Raw genomic sequence first — 26,797 nt, forward strand, 5'->3', positions numbered from 1 at the left:
TAAATTTACCTATTCAGAAAAAGTTTATAGAAATATATGTAAATATAAAATGTTTTGTTATATATATATTTATCGGAGGAACACGCGACTTTTTGAAGTATTTCTAAGAATGACACTCGCACATTTTTTTTATAACTTAATTACCAATAACACTAGCTACCAAAATCCGTTACCGAAAACGGGACAATTTTGGTAACTAACTCGTAATTATAAAAAGGGACTGTCCCGTTCATTACGGGACGTCTGGTCACATTAGGTATGGTGCGAATGCGACATTCTTAGTTAAACTGTGAAATAGAACAAAAATAACTATGCGTCAAACTTTGAGTAGTTCAACGAATCGCCATTGTTGGACTCCATCTCATATTGGTGTGTATGGAAACGAAAGTGTAGACTTTCCGTGTAATCATTTTCATTTTCTCAAATGATGAGGATATCTTTCTGTCAGTGTCTTACACAGATATCATAAAGACCTGTAAAGATAGAATGTGTGAGAAATGGAAGTGTCATTTTGGCTATTGCACATCAACACTGAACAAAGGTCTATGGCATGCTAGAATAAACAGCAATATTAATAAAACCCCTTGGTTTTGTAGGTCTACATATTTTCACAGTAGAAAATTTTATACTATTATAAGTCGTTTAAGTTTCGGACACTGTCGTCTTAATTTTCATCTTTTCAGCTAAAAATAGCAAACACACCTCTATGTGAATATTGTCAATGTGGAGAAGATCATCTTTTCTTCTCTTCTCTTCTCTTCTCTTGCTCGTCTTGCAGTATTCAGCGCCTTGTGCTGATGGATGAGCTTATCCAAATTTACAATAAGGATGAACTTGTCCCGCGTTGGAACATCTACTAACTAATCAGTATGTTTAACCGTCTCTGTATAATTATGTACATAGTTCTGTTGGCGAAATATGAATAATTGTATTTTTAATATACACGTAGTTTTTTATATAGATTTTGTAAATATTTTTTTTGTTGTAATTATATGTCCTTTGATTAGAATTATATAATAATATTTGACTCTGAGATGGTACCTCTGGCTGAGATAATGAAACATGGAAATGGATTATTAAAACCTGGATATGACAAATTACATATTATGACCAATTATATGAATTACTGAAGAAAATTATTTCAGACATTCTACTTAAGAAATAACTTGACTGAAGCAATCAAGAATAGCTTGGATATTCTACGAAAGACATAAAACGTTTTATATACTGAAGATTAATGTAACTACTGACTAGGCAGTATGGGCAATGCTCTTCGCCTGTCCAAATTGGACGAATTTTAAAACAACAACAATCAATACTGTATGACTCCTTTGTCTGTGTAGGTCAATTGGCAGTTTTTAAAGGCGTGCTTTGGTGAATGAAATGATTTAGAACTTTGTACACATCATTATATTTCGTTTAATTTTAATTACGTCAGCTTGTATTTGAGTTTTATGAAAAGAAATTGAATTTATTTAAACTGGTGTGAACATAGCTCTGGGTGATCAATGCACTTCGATGATTGAGAGCACCAGATGGCGCAGTAGTACCCGTGATGTTGTTACATGTTGTATGGGCGTGTGTAAAAAAATAAGTGTTTTGTGATGTTTTAATCAATACCGGAGCAAGAAAACGGTGAGTTAAACAACTTAACCATATAAATAATCATATACATTGTTCGCAATCCTGTGAACTTTACAGAAAACTGCCAGGAAATAAGAAATTCTACATCTGTGCGATCAGACTTATAACCCGCCCAAATTTAGATCCCTTCAATATTGGTGTATTGCCTCCTAGTATTCCCGTTCATCTCATTTCGGTCGCATTATACTCCCGCCATCTTGTGTCTGCAGCTTTTCAGGATTTCGTATAAATATATCGATCGCGGTCCGTCCGTAACCTAATTCCACCAATTTTCGCATTCTACTTGAAGCAATACTCTTATATAGATACATAAATGAAGTTTAAATTTGGTCTAATTACTTATATTTGGCTGTATAGATGTTGTTGACATTGCTCTTCAGAATTTCAGCATTAAAAAGCTACCCTGTAAATGGTTTCCTTGGGCAACAGGAACGCCTTATGTAATTAATCCTTTCATACTTCCATTGGTATTAATTTGGTGGATTTATTAGACATTAATTATGTTATTGTGTTAACTTTTACGGCCTTGGCTTGCTGCGCCTACAAATCGAAGTGACATCACAAATTTTAAATAGATTTTTAGTAAAGAGCTGTTCTTATGTATCTATGTTTCTTGATTTTTGTACGTGGTTGTATTCCTTGACTTGCAATCTGAGAAAAAAAAACAAAAAAATTATCGTTTTGATAACAATTACGCGGGAATAAAATTAACAATGTCTATTTAATTACTAAAAAGGCTTGGTCTTACAAGACAGATTTAATATTACAATTTCATATTAATAACTCAATAATTTTCCATAAGTAATTATCACATTATTATATTTAAGTGACACACTTATGAAATTTGTTTTGTTTAAAATTTATGATAAAATTACTATAAATTTATTATAATACATACTCTGTATATGAGTATTAGATTAGTCATCCCTTATTTAATTTGTCAGAAATATAGTTACTATAAATTCTTTGTCATATACCACTTAATACACAGTATTTATACATATACACATTCTTTAATTGAATGATAATGGAATACTGCATGGTATATGCTTGGTTTATAGTGTAAGGTTTCCCTTTAAGTTCATATTGTCCTCTTTGTCTCATAGTTCCCTTCATATTTTCTGAAGATATGTGCATTATTAAGTATATGTATGTTTATGTATGTTTGTATTTTATTATATATATTAATAGATATATTTATGTACAAATGTATATTTATGTTCATTATGTGCACCACCTATCCCTTTCTTATCTTAATGTTACTTTCTCTACTGGTACTCTGGAAGAGATTGCTTAGTGATGAGACCACCTTTTGTATCAGTTTATGTAATATCATTTTGTGTTTTTTCTTTGTCTGGTGCAATTATGTACCAACCTGAATTTATTTTTATTTATTTATTTATTTAAACTAAAGTTTAAATAAATAAATAAAAATAAATTCAGGTTGGTACGACCAAACTGTTACTATTTTGACCATATGGAAAGTAATTTTTTTTACAAAATCTTCAAATAAAATTAGGGCAAGTCACTCCTGACAACATTAGCTATCTGCAAGTAAAAGTCTTGTAAAATCAGTATGGCTGGTTCAGAGATTAACAGGGCCATAGTAGTATAGAAAAAAGACTAAACAGACAGACAGACAGATATTTTTATTACTTTATAATGACAATTGAAATAAAAATTACTTTATAAATTATATACTTTCATATGACTATAGTGGGAAAGTGGGAAGTGTTAATTTAAAATTAAATATGGATATTAATTTTATCTATTCCTATAAATATAAACAGGATCAAGATATTCTGGTCAGTTAGTCCATTCTGACAAATACACCAGGCAGTAACTATTATGAGGGATGACCACATGAGGCAATCTCATATGTCATTGCTAGCAATGGGGTCACTATTCATGATTTCTAACATTTACCTCTCTTAGAATATCCTTCAATTCTTGTCCCTGATGGGTATAGGTAGCGAACTCTGAAAAAGGGTGAGCACAATAGATCTATGTAGGTCGCAGTGCTACAGGTCTTAGCATCTGACAATAGCACAAAACACAAAATAAAAAAATTCTACCTTCCTCCTGTGACTAATAATTTCAAAATGATTTATTATCTATACATCTATACATATAAATAAAATTGGAGTGTCTGTTTGTAATATTGAAATAACCATTTTTTGCTACATGTATATGAATATAAATAAGGTACATAAACCAAAATAACATTTTTTACAATTTTTTTCTAATCTAATTCTAATCTCTGAAATGGCTGGACCGATTTTGATAGGAATTTTTTGGCAGGTAGCTGATGTAATAAGGAGTAACTTAGGCTAATATTATTTTGGATTTTATTTTATTTTAGAAAAAAAAACATATAAAATTAAATTCCTTATATTATTACATTACAGCTAGTTATGTAATAATATTAAGTCAGAATAAATTCACACAGTGCCATCTAGTCCCAAACTAAAGAGAGCTTGCATTATATTTACCTAACATTCTTTTTAATTGAAATGTTATCTGATTGAACAATGATTGATTGCCTAGAAGTTTCCATGTTGATTGTTGTATTAATCCTTGTTAATATAAATCTACTTAAAGCAACATTTATTAAAAAAACCAACACACAAGTTTCTCACTCATTCTTCTTGTGATGAGTCTGCGTTCCGAATGAGTGGTAGAATCAAAATATGACTATTCAAAAGTGCTTGTAATGAGTTTATTTGAATAAAGATTAGTTAAGTGTGTTGCTCTGTTGTATAGATTTTAATAATTATTAGTAGTACATTAATAATAAATATTCCAATATCTTATTAATATTATAAACGCGAAAGTTTGTCAGTATGGATGGATGTTTGTTACTCTTTCATGCAAAAACTACTGAACAGATTTTGATGAAAGGTTACAGTAATATAGCTTATACATCAGAATAACACATAGAAATAATCTTTATTAAATTTCAACTCATTACAAGCACTTTTGAATAGTTAATAATAATAATCTCAGGACAATTCACACAGCAGACTCATCTAGACAAGTTAAGCTAGCTAAACTTGTGTGTTACTGTTGTCTAGATAACTGATACATATATTTAGATATTTTTTTTGTAAATACATACATATTATATATAGTATAGTTAGTATGTAAATAATTAAGTATTAAATTTGTGATCTCAATTCCGCATATCTCTGGTCAAAATATGTATATTTTGAGCAGAAAATAGAAAATTTTGACCAAATATATGTTATAATTTTGACTTTACGGTACTGATTCTTAAAACTAGATTAATCAAGGTATAATTTGTCATATGTAAATTTAAGGGATGATTAAATATGGTGTCTTTGCATATCTCTTTGGTCAAAATCAACGGTATACAGCTATTGTTGCGGGGCACCAGAAATTACCGGAGGATAAAAGATGAGTACCATGAGGAGGTCAAGTTCAGGTACATTGCTGCAAATTCAGCAGCATCTTGTCCGCGATGGTTTCACAGATTCGCTAAGTTTGTGCAGATGTCACTCCAAACACGCGGAAGTACTTATAGCGCCTAGGCCGTAAGTGAGGGTGGGAGATGGTGTTAGTATTGGTGTCTGGCGACCCCATCGCTAGCAAGTACCATGTTAAGTCGACCTCCACGCGGTTCTCCCTGTGGACACTATTGTGGTTATTTAATCACGATGTGCTGACCTGACCTCATGCTCATCTTATCATCCGCTAGCGTATACCGTTAGCGCAGGCTAGTGCACCATTCCATTATCATCCATGAAAAAAAAACTGCCTCACTGATACGACTTTAGTCTGAGGGCACCGCTGGTGATTCAAATATCGACCCGTCGTAGTTTGAATAGAACTGGGAATTGAACCTACTATAGCAAGTTAGTTAACCCGGCGCCGCTGTTCTCATCTCGTAATACATTTCCTGCGCCGGCGCGGCCTATATTATTTAGCAATCAACAACTGCCCAGTTATTTTCAACTATACGTCGTGTTACATGTAATATTTGACGGAAGTCAAATGTAGGTTACAAATCTCATTTGTTTATATACCAATACATGCAAATTAGCTAACCCAACGTTTTTTTTATGGATATAATGGAATGGTGCACCCGCCTGCGCTAACGGTATACGCCGGCGAGGCACCAGTGGAGTATAAGATGAGCCTGAGGTCAGGTTGTTTAGCCTATCGTGATAAATTCCTGGGGAATTTCAGTTTTGAAACATGGTTTTCGATACAAACACGAAAGTTTTTAAAGATGAATGGATGTTTGATAGTGTTTCACGTAAAACAAAACCCCTCCGATCGATCCCCCGTCCAATTCAAACGGGGCTCGATGTTGCGACGGCCTGAGCCGAGGTTCGTACCCCTAGCGGTGCCCTCAGACTAAAGTCGTATCCGCCAGGCAGGACTGGCCTTCAGTCGCTCCATAAGTCCTTCCTTTGGTTTGGAGTGTCATCTGCACTCGCTTCCTATCGTCCGGTGAAGCTGTAAAGGCCAGCTGCGGCCAAAAGCATTAGAGTAGTCCGAAAAAAAAACCGTAAAAATAATCTTTATAACACATAAGCTACAAACATGCGGGTGAAACGGGACGAGAAGTTTGTAAGTAAATAAAATTATATGGATCCTGATATGTGGTACTGACCTCATGAACCAATATGATAGTGACACTGACTTACTATATCGAACGCTGATGTAACGGTGTCGAGGCACAAGAGTACAGCGATTTACACCGACACCACTATAATAACAATTATATTATTATATATATAATAATCTCAGGACAATTCACACAACGCCATCTAGACCCAAGTTAAGCTAGCTAAAGCTTGTGTTATGGGTACTAGACAACTGATACAAGTACATAGATATTTTTTTTTCGTAAATACATACTTATTGTACATAGAAAACACCCAGACCGATACAAACAATCATACTCATGAATACAAATGTTTGTGCCGTGCGAGGAATCGAACCCGCGACCATCGGACGTAAAGCGGTGTGCTAGACCGCTAGACCACCGAGGTCGTCGAATATAGAAACTAGCTTATATATATAAAAACTAGCTTTTGCCCGCAGATTCGCTCGCGTTAATATATCCCCTTAGGGGTGGAATTTATCAAAATCGTTTCTTAGGGAATGCCTACGTCATACTAGCTTTATGCATGCAAAGTCTCAGCCCGATCGGTTTAAAATTGACAAAGTTTCATATAAACTTTCATCCCCTAGTGTATCCCTTTGGGAGTAGAATTAAGCAAAATCCTTCTTAGCGGATGCCTGCGTCATAACATCTACCTGCATGCCAAATTTCAGCCCGATCCGTCCAGTGGTTTGGGCTGTGCGTTGATAGATCACTATATCAGTTACCTTTGAGTTATATATATTTAAATAGACTAGCTGTGCCCGCGGTTTTAACTGCGTGAACTTTATAGCCTATACAGGGTGTCCCAGAACTCAACGTCAAGCCGAAACGGCATGACAAGATTGCATGTAACCATCATGAGAAAAATCATAAAAAAATCTATCCCATGCAGTTAGAAAATTATGGGCATTTAAGAAAAACCTAACTAGTCGACAAATTTAAGTATGTATAAGCTATATTACTGTAAAGTTTCATCAAAATTTGTTCGGTAGTTTTTGCGTGAAAGAGTAACAAACATCCATACATACTCACAAGCTTTCGCGTTTGTAATATTAGTATTCGCGGCAAAACCTTGGAGAAAGACTAATAGTAATACTCATAATCATCATTTATATAATTGTATATGCATATTGGTAAATCTAATCCTCCAAATAAAGATGGGTGACACTGCATGTTGTCAACTCACCCGGCCGGCCAGCGGTGGTTCTGGGCCAGACGGATAAGGTCTGCCTCGGTGTCACTGTTAGGCAAATTGTAACATCTCGGCTGGAGTTATACAAAAGTGGAAATTAAATAAATATTATAATATTAAAGTAAATTAAAAAAGGCACGGACGAATATGTCTGTGGAAAAATGTATTTAAATAAAAGGAAGACGTCCACTGCTGGACATAGGCCTCCCCCAAAGATCTCCACCACGATCGGTCCTGCGCTGCTCGCATCCAATGCCTTCCAGCGATCTTGACCAGATCGTCGGTCCACCTGGTAGCCCTTAGCTGCGGTTCCAGTCCGCGGTCGCCACTCGAGGACTTTACTGTCCGAACGGCCATCTGTCCTACGAGCTATGTGCCCTGCCCATTGCCACTTCAGAGTCGCAATTCTTCTGGCTATGTCGGTCACTCTGGTTCATTCATCATTTCTAATAGTAATACTGATAATCTTGAATATTACTGTTGCGCCAGTGAGATAACTAAAATCACTTTATTTCTATTTTTATCAAAACATACCTATATAATCTTATCACTTAATTGTAGTATTAGATGACGTTTTGTTTTATTTATCTCTAGATAGCAATGATCACTCTTTAAGTGGTCTATCTACTTCTACCGTCAAGCTTGCTTAACAATCTGTATTACAATTATCGAGGTTGAGAGTTGTCAGTGCAGTATTAAAATGAAAATTATCTTGCCCAATTTACACTCAGCCCGAGTGGGCATGGAAGTGAGCAGCGCGACAGTGGAAACACTTCCCATGCCGACATTTAGTCATATTTGATATCCAATAAACATATGCCATAAGTATTGTATCTTCGGCTAAAAAAAATATAAGATTTCAATCAACTTGTAATCATTATATTAAAATATGTGCAAAATAAATTAAGAGTCAATACAGGTAGTGAAATTTAACTACATTCATTCATTCATTCATAATTTAAGAGCTACGCTCTTGTCGGTGGAGCTCTTGCCACTTTCCGCGATCTTCCATCATGCTCTTTAAAGAAGAATGTTAATAGGTATGCCAAATCCGTTGAAAGTTTGGTGTAATAAAGCTTGTATGTATACAAATATATTAGTTTTTGTTTTAGTCAAAAATACCCATTAGTTTTGATTTTATAGGCATTTAAACTTACGATAAATTTCGAGTCCCGCTAACATTCACGTGACATGTGACGTCATTTTATAACGCTCTGCTCCGCTTACGTAACGACTAAAATTTTCTCCTTCAAAGTCATTCAATATATTTTATATTCTGTCAAAGCATAACGAAATCAAATGCATATGGGAAGCGTATTACATTTATTTAAAAGTGCAACACGCAAGTTACATTCTCATTCCTTTCGTGATGTGTCTGGTTTCGTAATGCTTCGATAGAATAGAAAATAATATGAAATGATCATGAACTTAATGAAATACACAGTAACAATCTATATAGAAACCGATATGCACTCATTCCTTCTGCAATCAGATCAGAGAATTGTCTACACTGTTTTATACTATGTAAAGATAAAAAGGTAATAAAGATAAAGAAAGAATGATCCTCGCGACGCCTGGTAAAGAACAAACAAATACCCTCGCGATATCTTTTTATCCTTACCCGGCGTAAAGATAAAAAAGATAATAAAGATAAAGAAAGAAAAACCCTCGCGACGCCAGTCGCTAATTCGCTGTAATCTTGTGTATTATAACATTAGCCAAATCACCAAGCCGCAAGGCCGAATCGTACTTTTACATAATTACCTGTTTTTTTATGCGACCTCGCTGTGGAAGTTCGTATATTTTAACTGTTTACCATTGACAGAGTTACGGATAAAAGCTTTGTGTTCAAAATGGCCGTTTTCTTCAATGCTACGTTTACATTCAGCCGCTTCCCCTGCCACTCGCGCTGCCGGTAATATTGCCGGGCGACAACTGAGCGAGAGGGCTGAATGTAAAAACACGCTGCCACTCGCGCTGCCAGTCCTTTGACTCGCGCACAAAAAACCGATGATCGAGGGAGCGCCGGGCAGCGCGAGTGGCAGCGCCAATGGCATGGGAAGTGTTTCCACTCGTGTTTACACTCTCGCGCTGCTCACTTCCCTGCCCACTCGAGCTCCGCTCCTATTGGTCGTAGCATAATGTTATATAGCTTAAAGCCTTCCTCGATAAATGGACTATCCAACACGAAAATAATTTTTCAATTCGAATTTCATAGTTCGTGAGATTAGGGCATTCAAATAGAAATAGAAATAGAAATAATCTTTATTCAAATAAACTCATTACAAGCACTTTTGAATAGTCATATTTTGATTCTACCACTCATTCGGAATGCAGATTCATCACAAGAAGAATGAGCAAGAAACTTGTGTGTTGCTCTTTTTAATAGATGTTTTTTTTTATATAAATAATTACAGTATAACAAGTAAGAGGCATGCGATAATCAACATAGAAGTCGCTATGCACTCATTATTAATGTAAATAAACAAACTCTTGCTGTATGGCATTGCTAGCTACTCGCCCCGGCTTCGCACGAATGTACATGATAGATATGCGTAGTGAAGACAAGTGAAAGTACACGGATTCGTATCGCACTACTTTATTATAAGACAGCTTGATGGTGGGCGCAGCCACACAGGTGTACCAACATACCTAACAATATATAAACCTTCTAGAATCACTCTATCTATAAAAAAGCTGTTCAATATCCGTTGTGTACTTTTTAAGCTTTAAGCATATAAGAGGCTTACTCAGAGCTTCGACATTTTAATTGAATTCCATTTCTATATAGGACAAACTGAGTGAGAGAACATGAGTCACTAGATATTTAATCATAGACACTTCCTCATATTTATTTATTATCATTGTATAAATACGCACCAATGGCCAGAGCTATAGCAATATGTAGCATGAACATAAATGAATCAATTATATAAAAATCGAACACTATTTCTCTCTAGTCTCGTAATAGTAGTGGTACTGCAAATTGGTGGTTTGTATTCACACACTTATACTTAAAAATGTATAAGATTATTTAAAAAAGCAACACGCAAGTTTCTTTCTCGTTCTTCTTGTGATGAGACAGCTTTCCGAATGAGCGGTAGATTAAAAAAATGTAATGACTATTCAAAAGTGCTTCAATGTAAGTTTATTTGAATAAATTATTTTCTATTCTATTTTCGGTTGTAGTGTTACGGTCTCAGTGATTAGAAGCCTTACATCCGATGGTCGCAGGTTCGATCTGACACGATACAAACATTTTCATGAGTATGATTGTTTGTATTGTTCTGGGTGTTTTCTATGTATGTTGTATATGTAATTACGAAAAAAATATCTAAGTATTTATATCAGTTGTCCCATAACATAAGCTCTGCTTAGCTTGGGACTAGATGGCGTTGTGTTAATTGTCCAGGGTTATTATTACTCTCAATTCAAAAATTCAAATTCAAAATATCTTTATTCATGTAGGTCTATTACAGATTCTTATGATATGTCAAATCTACCGTCAGTTCGGAATGATTTCGAGATGAGAAGAACTGACACGAAACTCAGCTCGTATTTTTTTTTAAGTGTTGAACATATTTACAATAATACTATTTCATTTAAATTCAAATTTGGGAGACTAGAGTGACCACCAGCATATGCTATATATAATTTTTTTTTTCATAGCTTTAGGTAATTTATCAGCTGTCTAATTACTATAACGCAAGCTCTGCTTAGCTTGGGACTATAGTCTGTTTTTTAATGCCAGAGACAAATTTGTCATTTCCGATGTTGACAGGTTTTTGCATTTTTTAAATAGGGTTGTGGCACTATCGGAAATTAATATTAATTACCGATTATTATAGGTTATTCAGAAATAATGTGTGAATGTTTATATAAAACGTATTAACGCAAAATTAATAAAGTGTAGTTATTAATAAATAGACGGTTGTTGTATCAAAATAGATTTTTTATTTTTCACTAAAATAAAGACTAACTGGTTTTGTTTATAAAAGAAATGACCTTTTTATAGTGTCATATATCATAAACCAAACACCTGTTTAAAATATTTAACTCTTTGAAAGAAAAAAATGATGGTTTGTAGCTTGATACTGTAAAAATTACTATTTGTACGGAAACGACAAAAATGTATTTTTATGCTGTATAATAATACGACGACAGTAATGGAAACACTAGTATATGTACGTAAAATTTAAAATTCTGTCATGGAAACGTTATTAAAAGCTTTAAAAGTAATATGTCAAAATAAGTTTCCGATTAAACAAATCGGTATCGCAGATACACCACTACCCCGCTGTGGGTGGTAACATTATTTGAAAATTTGACATTTAGATCTGTCAATTTAGCGGAGATTAAGAAACAGACTATAGATGGTGCTTTGTAAATTGTTCTCGGATATTCATTACTTATACATCTATATATATAAATGAAATTGGTGTCTGTTTGTAACATTGAAATAACCGTTTTTTACTACATGCATATAAATATAAATACGGTATATACAACAAAAAACCACTTTTTACAATTTTTGTCTGTCTGTCTGTCGGTCTGTTTGTTCCGGCTAATCTCTGAAATGGTTGGACCGATTTTGACGAGACTTTTATTAGCAGGTAGCTGATGTAATAAGTAGTAACTTAGGCTATATTTATTTTAGAAAAATAAGGTTAAATTCCACATCTAGTTATTAATATAAATCACTCGTTTAAAGCACTTATTACAAGACAGTAAGGTACTTTTTTAAATGCAGATTCGCGCATATAGGTCAAGGCACAGATGTAACTTATAGTGTGGTAACTGGGACGATGATGCATGGAAAAACCAAAGAACCAATAAATTTATACTTACTAATAATAAACTGCTGACCGTGGACTATAGGCAAACAAACGGAGCGAAACTAAGTTTTATTAACTACTAGCTGTACCAGCGACTTCGCGTGGAATTTAACTTTATTTTCTAAAAAGCCTAAGTTACTTCTTATTACATCAGCTACCTACCAATAAAAGTCCCGTCGAAATCGGTCTAGCCATTTCAGAGATTAGCCGGATCAAACACAAAGAGATTAAAATTGTGAAAAAATTTGTTTCAGTGTATGTACCGTATTTATATTCATATGCATGTAGTAAAAAACGGTTATTACAATATTACAAACAGGCACCCCAATTTTATTTATATGTATAGATTTGGAACCGAAAACTTTTTTAAGTAACTGGATTCCGTTGCTTGCAGTCGTCTTGTTGACTAGGCGATGGATAACGACTGCAAGCAACGGATATTCGTCTGCGATGGACGGGTGGTGCGACGGTAGGGGAAAAAAATAAAATTGTAATGTAAAAATTTGACGTTCATAAGCGGCTAAAACGTCCTACATGAATAAATTATTTGTGAATTTGAATTTGAATTTGTATGGCATTTTCTGATGAGTTAGCAGCTTTTTCCTCAGTGGATGTTGGACAAAATAGATATATTTATTTATAATTCTTTATTGCACCAATATTAAAAGCAGATACATAAAAAAAATATATATAACAATATATAAAGGAAAGAAGAAGGTACAGAAGGCAGTCTTATCGCTAACGCAATCTCTTACAGACACCGTATATATTGCAGAATATATAAGATAACCAGCTGTCCCGGCAAACGTTGTTTTGCCTTAAAATAAAAAAAAAATTAGGGGTGGACTACCCCTAACATGTAAGGGGATGAAAAATAGATGTTGGCCGATTCTCAGATCTACTCAATACGCTCACAAAATTTCATGAGAATCGGTCAACCCGTTTCGGAGGAGTATGGGAACGAAAACTGTGACACGAGAATTTTATATCTAGACACGCGGCAGCGTGTCAAGCCGAGTTTCAAGTAAACTGGCTTGCAGCACCGTGTGTATATTTACACGAACCATTTGGAGCCACTTTTGACCCCCTCATAACTCAAAAACTCTATCACACAAACCTGTCAAATTTGGTTCATATATTGAGACTTGCGAGATAAATATGTGTTCCAAATTTCATAAACATATCTCAAACGGTTATTTAGATATTAATGTCCAAAAATCGTCATTTTTATCACTGATCAACTATAGATCAAAATTATAACCCACTTCCAGATGACCTAGGAAGTTCAAATTTGGCATGCAGATAGGTAATTAGGTGAATATAAAGGAAAAAATCTGAAACTGATAAATTGTTATCATTTTAATACAATTTTTCACTTTAATTGATTATATTTCAACTTATACTGGACGAATACTAAAATTCTATGAAAACGTCGATAGCCACCAATTGACATTGATCCCTGGCGAAAAATTTCATCTTGTACTGGACGGAAAGTAATATTGTATGAAAACGTCGATCATTACCAATTTACGTTGACCCCTTCACATCAGTGTCGATAACTAGCAAACTTCAAATATTGCATTGAGCGGTAAACACTAGTTGCTATAATTTAGATTCTGTCTAAAATATACTCGTACTTATAACTAGGAGTATAGTCGAATTTCGTATTTATTATGTTATTAACTGAGATTTGGTATTAATTATTATTTCAATATTTAGCGCACATCGATAGTGTAAAATCATTATTTTTATAAATAATTATTAAATAATAGACATTTCGGTATAGGGCGCCGCGGCGCCGTGTGGGAGCGGTGCGATAAAACGTTGACGCGAACCTGTCCGAGCGAATGGCAGCCGCCCTCATATGTCTCAATGTTTTGTTTCTCGATATCTAACCTATAAGGTTGCGATTTATGCTACGAAATTTATAGCTTTCTTAAATTATACTTATATATTTGTGGTTATATTATTATTACATTATTTTAGTAAATACGTATGGTATAGACAATAGTTCAAACCAAAAATTAATAACAATTTTAGTATAGTTATAAGTAGGAATGTATAGTTAACTCGAGAATGAGAACTCATTGGTAACAAATTGTTTTCTTGAGAATTCAATAGATAACAGTCAATTTGTTACATAATCGTCTTTACGAACTATAACGTGTCAATACGAAGTTTCAGATATTAAATAATGTATATGTTGAAAGAGAACAATTCCGTATTTGCTTAACATATGCTATTACTATCCACAAATCACAAGGCCTTAGTTTTGGCAGTCCTCTTCTCAACATAGGCTCCTCCATATTTAATAAAGGGCAGGTTTACGTTGGACTCTCCAGAGTTAAAACCTTAGATGGGGTACGTCTTAACAATTTAGATCAAAGTCACGAGAGCTCTATTGTAGAGTACAACCATCTGTGGACGTTATACCGCCCCGATTTGCCCAAAAATTCCTGATACTGAATTGGCTTTGGACTTCAACATTTAAAAGTTACAAGAAAATATAGAAAATAACACAAAAAAAAGACAATTATACCCCGTAAATATACGAAAATACAGTAATTTATCAAAAATAATTTGGTATTAATTTAGTTATAAATATGTACCTAGTATAATTTACGTACAAAAAGTAATGATATCCCATCAAAAACATAAATGTGAAATGATAGCCGAGTTTAATATTATGATATATGCCTTGATTGTTGACTTCTACGACAAAAGAGATGAGATCTAAATGGGTGCCAAGTTCAATGGTCTGTCCTGAAATGTATTTATAACAATATAAAATATCATTTCTTCTTATAACTTAGGATAATATACTGTAGCCTAAGGTCTAACTTGGCTAGTTTTCATATACGAAATATACTGTAGCCTTCGCAAGTTCTAAACATGTTACTTGTCGGTTCCTATTTTAATATTAATAGTAACTAGCAATCGAAAGTAATAATTGGTATATGAGAACTGGCCAAGTTAGACCTTAGGCTACAGTATATTATCCTAAGTTATAAGAAGAAATGATATTTTATATTGTTATAAATACATTTCAGGACAGACCATTGAACTTGGCACCCATTTAGATCTCATCTCTTTTGTCGTAGAAGTCAACAATCAAGGCATATATCATAATATTAAACTCGGCTATCATTTCACATTTATGTTTTTGATGGGATATAAGATATTACAAGGAAAGTGTTACCTACATATGAATGTGGACTATAAAGGCAGAGGAAGGCCGAAAAAGAGTCATCTATCTATATCTATCGTCATCTTTCACGCAGTCCATCTCTTTTTCGGCCTTCCTCTGCCCTTGTAACCATCCACATTCATATGTAACACCTGCCTATTGGGAAGTTTATACACCTTTTACCATTGCACCGCTCGCCATCGACAGGGAATTCATCCCCACACACTGGAACCTAAGTGGTCTCGGACAGTGCGGTTTCAGAGCAGCTTCCTCGCGCGTACACTTAGATTGTGGAATGAACTGCCTGCCGAGGTTTTCTCGAGAGACTACAGCACGGGGTTTTTCAAGAAGGGTATATTAAGGTTCGGCAACACGTGACACCTCTGGCGTTTAAGGCGTCCATAGGCTACGGTAACCATTTACCATCAGATGGGCCGTATGCCTGTTTGCCACCATAGTAGTATGAAAATTAACCAAAGGAAGGACTTATGGAGCGGCTGCAGGCCAACTCCTGCCTGACGGATACGAGTTTAGTGGACACCTTTAAAAAAAAGCAACAAGCTCCACTTGTAATCAGTCGATTTGCATCCGTTTCAAACTGTTGGCAATTGTTTTACATAATAGCTAGATGTCCTGAAGTTAAACCGCAACTGTATTATATCGGGGCCATGAATACTCTCTCTTCTTTCAGCATATGTTTGTCCACTGCTGGACGTATGCCTTTTGCATAATTTTCCACTTCAGTCTGTCTGTGGCGTGTCTTGTCCAGGTCGGTCCTGCCGTCTTCCTGATATCATCGGACCATCTGGCAGTTGGTCTGCCTACACTTCTGCTTCCCATCCTAGGTCGCCACATTAAGGATCTGTATGTCCATCGGTTGTCTTTGCTTCGGCATACATGACCAGCCCAACGCCACTTTAGCTGCGCGATTCTTTGGATGATGTCGGTAACTCCAGTGCGTCTTCTGATCTCTGTCTCGTAGGTAGATACCGAGTCATGAATACTAGTTCAATGTTACCGATTAGTAATAAACAGTTGGGTTTTTCATCACTATTCTGAATCATGCCTTCTGAGATATATTTACCTAGAATGAACACATTTGGTTTTTTATATACCTCTTTGATGTGCGAATAACAATTAATATATATATATATATATATATTATAAAAAAATATATATGCATATAATTATTTTATATCATTTAAAGTTACGAAAAAAAATAGAGGAATAATTATGTCATACGTGACGCAGCGTGGGAAGGCCTCCAGCAAGGTGGACCGACGATCTGGTCAAGATCGCTGGAAGGCATTGGATGCGAGCAGCGCAGGACCGATCGTCGTGGAGATCTTTGGGGGAGGCCTATGTCCTGCAGTGGACGTGTTCCGGGCTGCGATGATGATGATGATGAATTGTTTGATATATATTTTATGGGTAACTTGAACCGTTTACGCAGCGCACGCAACGGAAACCCTCGAATGTGAATAATTTTCCCCGTTCTTGTAACATTTTTCACTGATGCTCCGCTCCTATTGGTCGTAGCGTAATGTTATATCCCATCAAAAACATAAATGTGAAATGATAGCCGAGTTTAATATTATGATATATGCCTTGATTGTTGACTTCTACGACAAAAGAGATGAGATCTAAATGGGTGCCAAGTTCAATGGTCTGTTCTGAAATGTATTTAAACAATATAAAATATCATTTCTTCTTATAACTTAGGATAATATACTGTAGCCTAAGGTCTGACTTGGCCAGTTCTCATATACCAATTATTACTTTCGATTGCTAGTTACTACTAATATTAAAATAGGAACCGACAAGTAACATGTTTAGAACTTGCGAAGGCTACAGTATATTTCGTATATGAAAACTAGCCAAGTTAGACCTTAGGCTACAGTATATTATCCTAAGTTATAAGAAGAAATGATATTTTATATTGTTATATTTCCTAGGTCATCTGGAAGTGGGTTATAATTTTGATCTACAGTTGATCAGTGATAAAAATGACGATTTTTGGACATTAATATCTAAATAACCGTTTGATATATGTTTATGAAATTTGGAACACATATTTATCTCGCAAGTCTCAATATATGAACCAAATTTGACAGGTTATAGGTGTATATTTACACGAACCAAATGGTTCGTGTAAATATACACACGGTGCTGCTTGCCAGTTTACTTGAAACTCGGCTTGACACGCTACCGCGTGTCTAGATAGCTTAAAGCCTTCCTCGACAAATGGACTATCCAACACGAAAAGAATTTCTCAATTCGAACCAGTAGTTCCTGAGATTAGCGCGTTCAAACAAACAAACTCTTCAGCTTTATAATATAACTACCAGCTACTCGCCCCGGCTACGTACGGGTGTACATGTATGATACATATAAACATTCCTCTTGAATGACTCTATCTATTAAAAAAACCGCTTCAAAATCCGTTGCATAGTTTTAAAGATTTAAGGATACATAAGAACAGACAGCGACAGCGATTTTGTTTTATACTATGTAATGAAGTATAGATTTGAAATGCTCATCCAATTTGCAACTACAGTTTGTGACGAATGACGGATCTGATTCATATGCTGTGAATCACGTGCTGATGCTGAGGGCATTCTGCGTAGGACGTGACGTCACGACCCAAGGCTCGAGCACGTCATCCTAACATAATACATTCATTATGAGTCGACGAGGAAAACAATTTTGTTTTTCTGCTAACGTTATTATCGGCCAGTACCGGTTATGCACGGCCGATGGAATCCGACTCGATTCTGAAATATCGACTGTTCTATTTTTGAAATTTGAACGTATCGAAAAGGAGTTGTTTCCCGCCATTTGACCTCTTTTCTATTTTTAAATGCAGGGAGTCAAGTTGGTGTTAATAAAAATTTGTAATTGCAAAGTGTGTTTCCCGCCGTTTGACCTTTTCGATATTTTTGTTTTTTAAAATAAATTTTATGACTCTGGATACAAGTTTGAGGCCTACCTTGTCAAATGCACTATTTGACCTTTTTGATCTTTAAATGTTTTTTTTATCAATTATGTTTTACGACTCTAGATACAAGTTCTTTTAAGCCTTCTCTTGTCAAATGCACTAAACTGTTTCTAAACATAGAAGTCAAATACATACATCACCGCTAAGTATATTGAGTCTCATTTCAGTACTTACTACAGTGAATTTATTTAAAAAAAATACATTAAAACAAAATTGTCCCCTTTTTCTTATCACATGGTCTGCTTTCCTTATCCTCAGAGACCTCATACTCTATCATATTTACATCTAACTTGATCTGCCTCTGCATTTTATGCTATGTGTAGATAAGATGTTACCATTACCGGAGAGCTAGACGTATAAATTGACATACAATTATTGAATGTATGTTGTTATATGCGCTTACCTCATTCTCAGTTAATGAGATGCTGTCATAAATTTATGACTCATCAGAATGGTGTATTAATCTATACATATAAATACAATTGGAGTGTCGATATTGAAATAACCGTTTTTTACTACATGCATATGAATATAAATACGGTACATACACCAATAACATTTTTTGTCTGTCTGTCTGTCTATCGGTCTGTTTGTTCCGGCTAATCTCTGGAATGGCCGGAGCGATTTTGATGGAACTTTTATTGGTATCTGATGCAATAAGGAGTAGCTTATGCTACTTTTATTTTAGAAAAATAAAGTTAAATTCTACTCGGACGAAGTCGCGGATACAGCTGTATTATAGCTGTACCCGCGACTTCGTCCGAGTTACTGAATACGTAAGGTTTATTTGGACGGTGACCAGCAATTATATCATTTTTGATGGTTGTTTGGTAGTTTTAATATCCTTCAATACTTGTCCCTGACGGGTCTAGGTAGAGAACTCTGAAAAAGGGCGAGCACAATAGATCTATGCAGGTCGCAGTGCTACAGGTGCTACAAACATTTGACAATACTCTTCTGGGGGGAAGGGGATTGCTAGTAATGGGAACTAGTAATTCCCATTGCTAGTAATGTACCATGTTAGGTCGACCTCCACGCGGTTCCCCCTGGAAACCATTGTGATAAATTCGTAGTGAATTTGTCACGTTGGGCTAACTGACCTGACTTCATACTCATCTTATCATCCTCCACTGGTGCCCCGCCAGCGTAAACCGTTAGCGCAGGCGGGTGCAACATTTCATTATCATCCCCAAAAAAAAAAACATCTGACAATAGCTGAAATACTATATATTTTTATATTTTTTTTATCAGATTTTCGTAACATAGTTTTGTACTAGTGAACTTTTAAGGTCGCCAATTGCGTCACATCCTGTAGTGGGCTGACTCCCACGCGGATTGCAGGGCGCAGTGAAAGTTGTTCCACTATGATCGACCGTCTCAATTCGGAACAGATGTTGGTGTTAATAACACAATACAGTTCATTTCAATTATGACATTCTTTTTTATCATTACATAGTATAAAACAAAGTCGCTATCATTATCTGTCCCTATGTATGATTCAATCTTTAAAACTACGCAACGGATTTTGAAGCAGTTGTTTTTTATAGATAGAGTGATTCAAGAGGAAGGTTTATATATATAATACATGTACACCCAGGCGATGTCGGGGTGGGTAGATAGTTACATAGTATAAAGTAAAGTCGCTGTTTGTCTGTCCCTATGTATGTGGTACGTGGTGATGCGGCTCGAATGCTCAGATGGTAGGTGAGGTTGTCTTCAGCAGATTACAGGGTTGTAGAAATGATAGATTTCACTTGATAGTCTCGAATTTAATGGCAAATTACACTATTTATTACAAATTTGGTGGAGTGAACAAAATGTACGTTAGATCGGTCGGTTGATTTTTTAAGTCTGTTCGTTACTTTTCGTATTTAAATTGGATGGGGGTGTGCGGTCCAATCAGAAAGCTCCAAGCAGTAACAAAACGCAATACAAAAGGTATTGCGTTTTGTTACTGCTTGGTACGCGACAGTATGCTTAAATCTTTAAAACTACGCAACGGGTTTTGAAGCGGTTGTTTTTAATAGATAGAGTGATTCAAAGAGGAAGGTATATATGTATAATACATACACACCCGTGCGATGCCGGGGTGTGAAGTTAGTGTTTTTTATAAAAGCCACTTATTATATATTATACTACTTATATATAAAATTCTCGTGTCACAATGTTAGTTACCATACTCCTCTGAAACGGATTGATGGATTTTTATGAAATTTTATATGCATATTCAGTAGGTCTGGAAATCGGCTACTATCTATTTTTCATACTCCTAAGTGGTAAGGGATATCCACCCCTAAATATATATTTTTTAATTTTTCGACATAATATTTTATTATTATTTAGAATTGAAAAATACTTACAACCCCTAAATATTTACCTTTTTAGAATCAACCCCAATTTTTTAATAGCGATTTTAATTTATATGGCAAAACGTTTGCCGAGTCAGCTAGTACTTATATATGTCTATGTCTGGTCTATGTATAACATTAAATGAAAATCCCGTGCATGAACAACTATTGCCATGCACGCTCATTCAAGTAATTTATGTAAGTAAATAAGTATCGCGCTTAGATGAATTTCGGCCTATCCTAATGCTATTGCCCGCAGCTGGCCTTTACAGCTTCACCGGACGATAGGGGGCGAGTGCAGATGGCACTCCAAACCAAAGGAAGGCTTATGGAGCGGCTGAAGGACAACTCCCGCCTGACAGATACGACTTTCGTCTGAGGGCACCTAGAGATTCGAGCCTCGGATCAGGCCGTCAAATCAAATCGAAATTAATTTATTCATGTAGGACATTTTAGCTGCTTATGAACTTTTTCTTTTTCGGTTTTTTGCCTGCCGTCGTAATCGAACCCCGTTTGAATTGGACAAGGGATCGATCGGAAGGGATGGGGGTGGAGGGTAGAGATGCAAGGTCTCTAAATGGAGATGGAATACTGTAGAATAACTAGATCGTAATTTTATTGCGTGCAAATTCAAAATTCATTCATGTAGGTCTATTACAGACTTATGATGCATCTCATTCAAAACCGAGCAGCCAGAATCATTGGTAATCAACGTCTATGTGACAGACTCGACCCACTGGCTTTGCGGCGTGATATTGCGTCTCTGTGCATTTTCTACCGCATATATCATGGTGAGTGTTCTGAGGAATTGTTCGGATTAATACCAGCTGCTGAGTTTCACCACCGTACCACCCGCCAGAAACTAAAACACCATCCTGATTATCTGGATGAATGGCGGTCCTCCACAGTGCGGTTTTCTAGAAACTTTTTGCCTCGCACAACCACATTGTGGAATCACTTTCCAGCAATGGTATTTCCGAACCGATACGATATTGAAACCTTCAAGAAAAGAGCTTATTCCTTTTTAAAAGGCCGACAACGTACTTGCAATTCCCCTGGTGTTGTGGATGCTCATGGGCGGCGGTAATCACTTACCATCAGGTGAGCTGCGTGCTCGTTTGTCCTCTGTGTTATATAAAAAGTGTCAAATCTACCGTCAGTTCGGAATGATTTCGAGATGAGAACTGACAAGAAACTCAGCTCGTATTATACTCAGCTCGTATTATACTCAGCTCGTATTATACTCAGCTCGTATTATACTCAGCTCGTATTATACTCAGCTCGTATTATACTCAGCTCGTATTATACTCAGCTCGTATTATACTCAGCTCGTATTATACTCAGCTCGTATTATACTCAGCTCGTATTATACTCAGCTCGTATTATACTCAGCTCGTATTATACTCAGCTCGTATTATACTCAGCTCGTATTATACTCAGCTCGTATTATACTCAGCTCGTATTATACTCAGCTCGTATTATACTCAGCTCGTATTATACTCAGCTCGTATTATACTCAGCTCGTATTATACTCAGCTCGTATTATACTCAGCTCGTATTATACTCAGCTCGTATTATACTCAGCTCGTATTATACTCAGCTCGTATTATACTCAGCTCGTATTATACTCAGCTCGTATTATACTCAGCTCGTATTATACTCAGCTCGTATTATACTCAGCTCGTATTATACTCAGCACATAATGAAAGTTTCAACAACAGTGTGCATTACTGAATCCGGCAACAAAATTCGTGAACTCATTACCCACTTCCGAGATACTGTTGAGTAATACAGTAATGAACAGACCGTCTGTACGTCCGCCTGCCGAGATATGTGTCGCGGTGGTACTACCATACTTGATTTTTTTAATCTATGTATATAAATAAAATTGGAGTGTCTGTTTGTAATATAGAAATAACCGTTTTTTACTACATGCATATGCATATAAATACGGTACATACACCAAAATAACATTTTTTACAATTTTTATCTGTCTGTCTGTCTGATTGTTCTATCTCTGATTCTATTGTAATCTCTGATATGGCTGGACCGATTTTAACAGGACTTTTTTTTGGCAGATAGCTGATATAATATGAAGTAACTTAGGCTAGTTTTATTTTAGAAAAATTATTCCACGCGTACAAAGTCACGAGTACAGCTAGTCTATACTAATATTATAAAAGAATGCTGCGTATGAGTTTCATTTCCTCACCTTTTGCAATATCTTCGTTGCAACTCCGCTCCTATTGGTCGTAGCGTAATGTTATATAGCTTAAAGCCTTCCTCGACAAATGGACTATCCAACACGAAAACAATATTTCAATTCGAACCAGTAGTTCCTCAGATTAGCGCATTCAAACAAACACAAACATCAGCTTTGTAATATTAGCATTGATTGAAATTTAACTCGGGTGAAATCGCAGGATACAGCTAGTATAAAATAATGTAAATCCATTAAGTATTGGTAGGTGGTAGTTCTTGTAACTACCATATAGTAATTTTTGTAGCTGTGACGTAGTCGTGTGGAATGAGTAGTCATGCTCACTAAAATGTCCAGACATGTGGCGGCGTGGTGGGCCGGGTCAATGGGCTCCCTAAAATATGGTCGAGCGCAGTGATGGCTGGCTCATCCTTCATACTCGTGAACGAGTGCTGCTTGTAGGGACTGGTCTGCTCTTATCACTACGACTGATTTAATCTTATTGCATGATTATATTTGACCCAAAAAATTAGTGCTGGTTGGTAGTTTGTATTCACACGTTTCGACTTGTAAATGTAAACTTACAAGGATTATTTAAAAGAGATGAGACAGCTTTCCGAACGAGTGGTAGATAAAAAACAAATTGTTATGACTATTCAAAAGTGCTTAAATTAAGTTTATTTGAATAAATGGTTTTCTATTCTATTCTATTCTAAGATGTCCAGTACCTACCCATGATCCAGCTACGTCATGTTATAAATTGGGTCGAATATAATGATGAATGTCAAATAAGTTTGATTGTTAATACTCATAGTACTAACATCGCGCATACTGACTATTCAAAAGTGCTTAAATTAAGTTTATTTGAATAAATGATTTTCTATTCTATTCTATTCTATTCTACCTCAATGACTATGAGGTAACCTGTCCTGTGCTATCTCTGTACAGGCATGTAGGTATGATAAGTGACGCGTGCGCAGGCCCCTTTGTAAATAATTGATAAAGCGCACCACGTGCCGTAAGTTCGTTCAGACATGTCTTTGTTCTTTGTAAACGAGGATCTGTATTTATTGTTTAAGAGCTCGTATATCATATATAATCACGTGTATATGTATGGAAGTATGTATCTAAATATATATAATTCAAAGGTGACTGACATAGTGATCTTTTATTTATATGATTACTGCCCTTTACTGACGCTTTACGTTTTTAATATTTAGTTGGTAGAGAATACCATATGGCATTAGATAGCCAATTGTACGTTTATTTTAGTCTAGAAATACAAAAACTATTGACCATAGCTTTTGCTTGAAAGAGTAACAAACATATATACTTACAAACTTTAGCATTTATAATATTAATAAGATAGTGCAATAAAGAATATATAAATCTATCTTCTAAATATATATAACTCAAAGGTGACTGACATAGTGATCTATCAACGCACAGCCCAAACCACTGGACGGATCGGGCTGAAATTTGGCATGCAGGTAGATGTTATGACGTAGGCATCCGCTAAGAAAGGATTTTGATTAATTCTACCCCCAAGGGGATAAAATAGGGGATGAGAGTTTGTATGAAACTTTGTCAATTTTATACCGATCGGGCTGAGACTTTGATTGTTAAAGCTACTATGACGTAGGCATCCGTTAAGAAAGAATTTTGATAAATTCCACTAAACTAAGGGGATAAATTAACTCGAGCGAGGCCGCGGGCAAAAGCTAGGTTAATTATAGGAGCTAAAAGAATATCAGCGCTGCAAACTTATCTGTAGCTTCATGCTGAGTTGGTTGCCTCTTCATCATTGCGACACATAAAGCCACCTCCATTTTTTAATATATCTTATATATAAAATTCTCGTGTCACAGTTTTCGTTCCCATACTCCTCCGAAACGGCTTGACCGATTCTCATGAAGTTTTGTGAGCGTATTGAGTAGGTCTGAGAATCGGCCAATATCTATTTTTCATCCCCCTAAATGTTAGGGGTAGTCCACCCCTAATTTTTTTTTATTTTAAGGCAAAACAATGTTTGCAGAGACAGCTAGTAATATTATATTTCTATATTATTTAATTTGTAAACTTTATTTCTATTTATAAAATGTATCTCATGTATGCTATGTGTTTGTAATTGTTGAATAAAACATTTATCTATCTATCTATCTATCTATTTAAAGCAGTATTACAAAAATGTATTTAAATCTATACATATAAATAAAATTGGAGTGCTGTTTGTAATATTGAAATAACCGTTTTTTACTACACGCATATGAATATACATACGGTACATACGCCAAAATAAGATTTTTTACAATTTTTGTCTGTCTGTCTGTTTGTTAGGGATAATATCTGAAATGTCTGGACCGATTTTGACGGGACTTTTTTTGGAAGGTAGCTGATGTAATAAGGAGTAACATAGGCTACTTTTTTTTTCATTTCATTACATTTCTTTGTAAACGAAGATCTGTCTTTATTTAATTATTGCTATGTCACAAAAATATATTTAAACTAGACCCGGTCACGCGTAGCTGTGGCTAACAGTTTCTTCATTACATAGTATAAAATAAAGTCGCTGTCGCTGTCTGTCCGTCCCTATGTGTGCTTAAATCTTTAAAACTACGCAACGGATTTTGAAGCGGTTTTTTTAATAGATAGAGTGATTCAAGAGGAATGTTTATATGTATAATACATGTACACCTGGGCGAAGCCGGGGCGAGTAGCTAGTTCTAATATAAAAAAAACTACGTCATCTAATACATTTATATATATATATATATATACTAGCTGTCCCGGCAAACGTTGTTTTGCCATATAAATTAATAACGCTATAAAAAAATAAGGGTTGATAATAGAAGCGTGAAAATTTAGGATTGTATGTATTTTTGTATGTTGTATCATAAAAAAATAGAACCTAAAAGTTTTGTTTTAAAAATAAAAAAAAAATTTGGTGTGGACTACCCCTAACATTTAGGGGGATGAAAAATAGTTGGCCGATTCTCAGACCTACTCAATACGCTCACAAAATTTCATGAGAATCGATCAAGCCCTTTCGGAGGAGTATGGGAACGAAAACTGTGACACGAGAATTTTATATACATATATATATTAGAAAACTTATTTTTTTTAAATTGAACTTCTATAGTAATAGCGATATTAATGTATATGTAAAATATATAACAAAGAAACAAAAAAATGTCTTACTTTCTGACTTGGGGTATGATAAATGGTCTCAGGCTACTAGGTCTGAGTTTTATATAGTCTGTAGACCATGAAATGAAAAATGTTTATTTCTTAAAAAACAATTCGGTTACACTAATATAGTGTTGTGATGAGCTAGTAAGCATGGAAATGTTTGTGTCAGGTACATCCCGCTCTTCCATATACATTGTCATGTGTTTGTTTTTTTTTAAATTATTTAAGACATTAGATAATTAATATTATAAACTTAAACTAAAGTAAAAGTTACTTAGTAGTATAAAAAATTAATAATAACATTTCAATTATGTGTAATGATGTCCTCTGAACCACACGATACAGACTTGCATGTCTAGTGTGTGGTTCGCCGTAATGTGTATTGAATGTAAAAGTGTTTTAATGGCCAATAAATTTTGTTATTATTATATAACTACACAATATTTTGTAAGAATCGTGGCAAACAAAATACTTTAATGCTATACAAAAGTAAATAAATTTAAATGATAAATATTTTCGCTTTTGTTATATCATTTAATTAACAGACAGAAAATTCGTTAGCGCGTAG

General features: G+C 35.2%; 1 long non-coding RNA gene across 1 annotated transcript in view; it reads left to right on the forward strand.

The window, feature by feature from the left end:
* The first annotated feature begins 1,462 nt into the window (after positions 1–1,462).
* LOC131852304 (uncharacterized) overlaps positions 1,463–26,797 on the forward strand; it is a 57,530-nt gene continuing 32,195 nt past the window's right edge. Inside the window, exon 1 of the long non-coding RNA XR_009357919.1 lies at positions 1,463–1,635. This is a non-coding gene — a long non-coding RNA (uncharacterized LOC131852304). The remainder of the gene's footprint in view (positions 1,636–26,797) is intronic.

The sequence above is a fragment of the Achroia grisella genome, unplaced genomic scaffold, assembly GCF_030625045.1.
Source record: "Achroia grisella isolate CSIRO2021 unplaced genomic scaffold, CSIRO_AGI_Agris_v1 utg841, whole genome shotgun sequence".
In the NCBI taxonomy this organism is placed as follows: Eukaryota; Metazoa; Arthropoda; class Insecta; order Lepidoptera; family Pyralidae; genus Achroia; species Achroia grisella.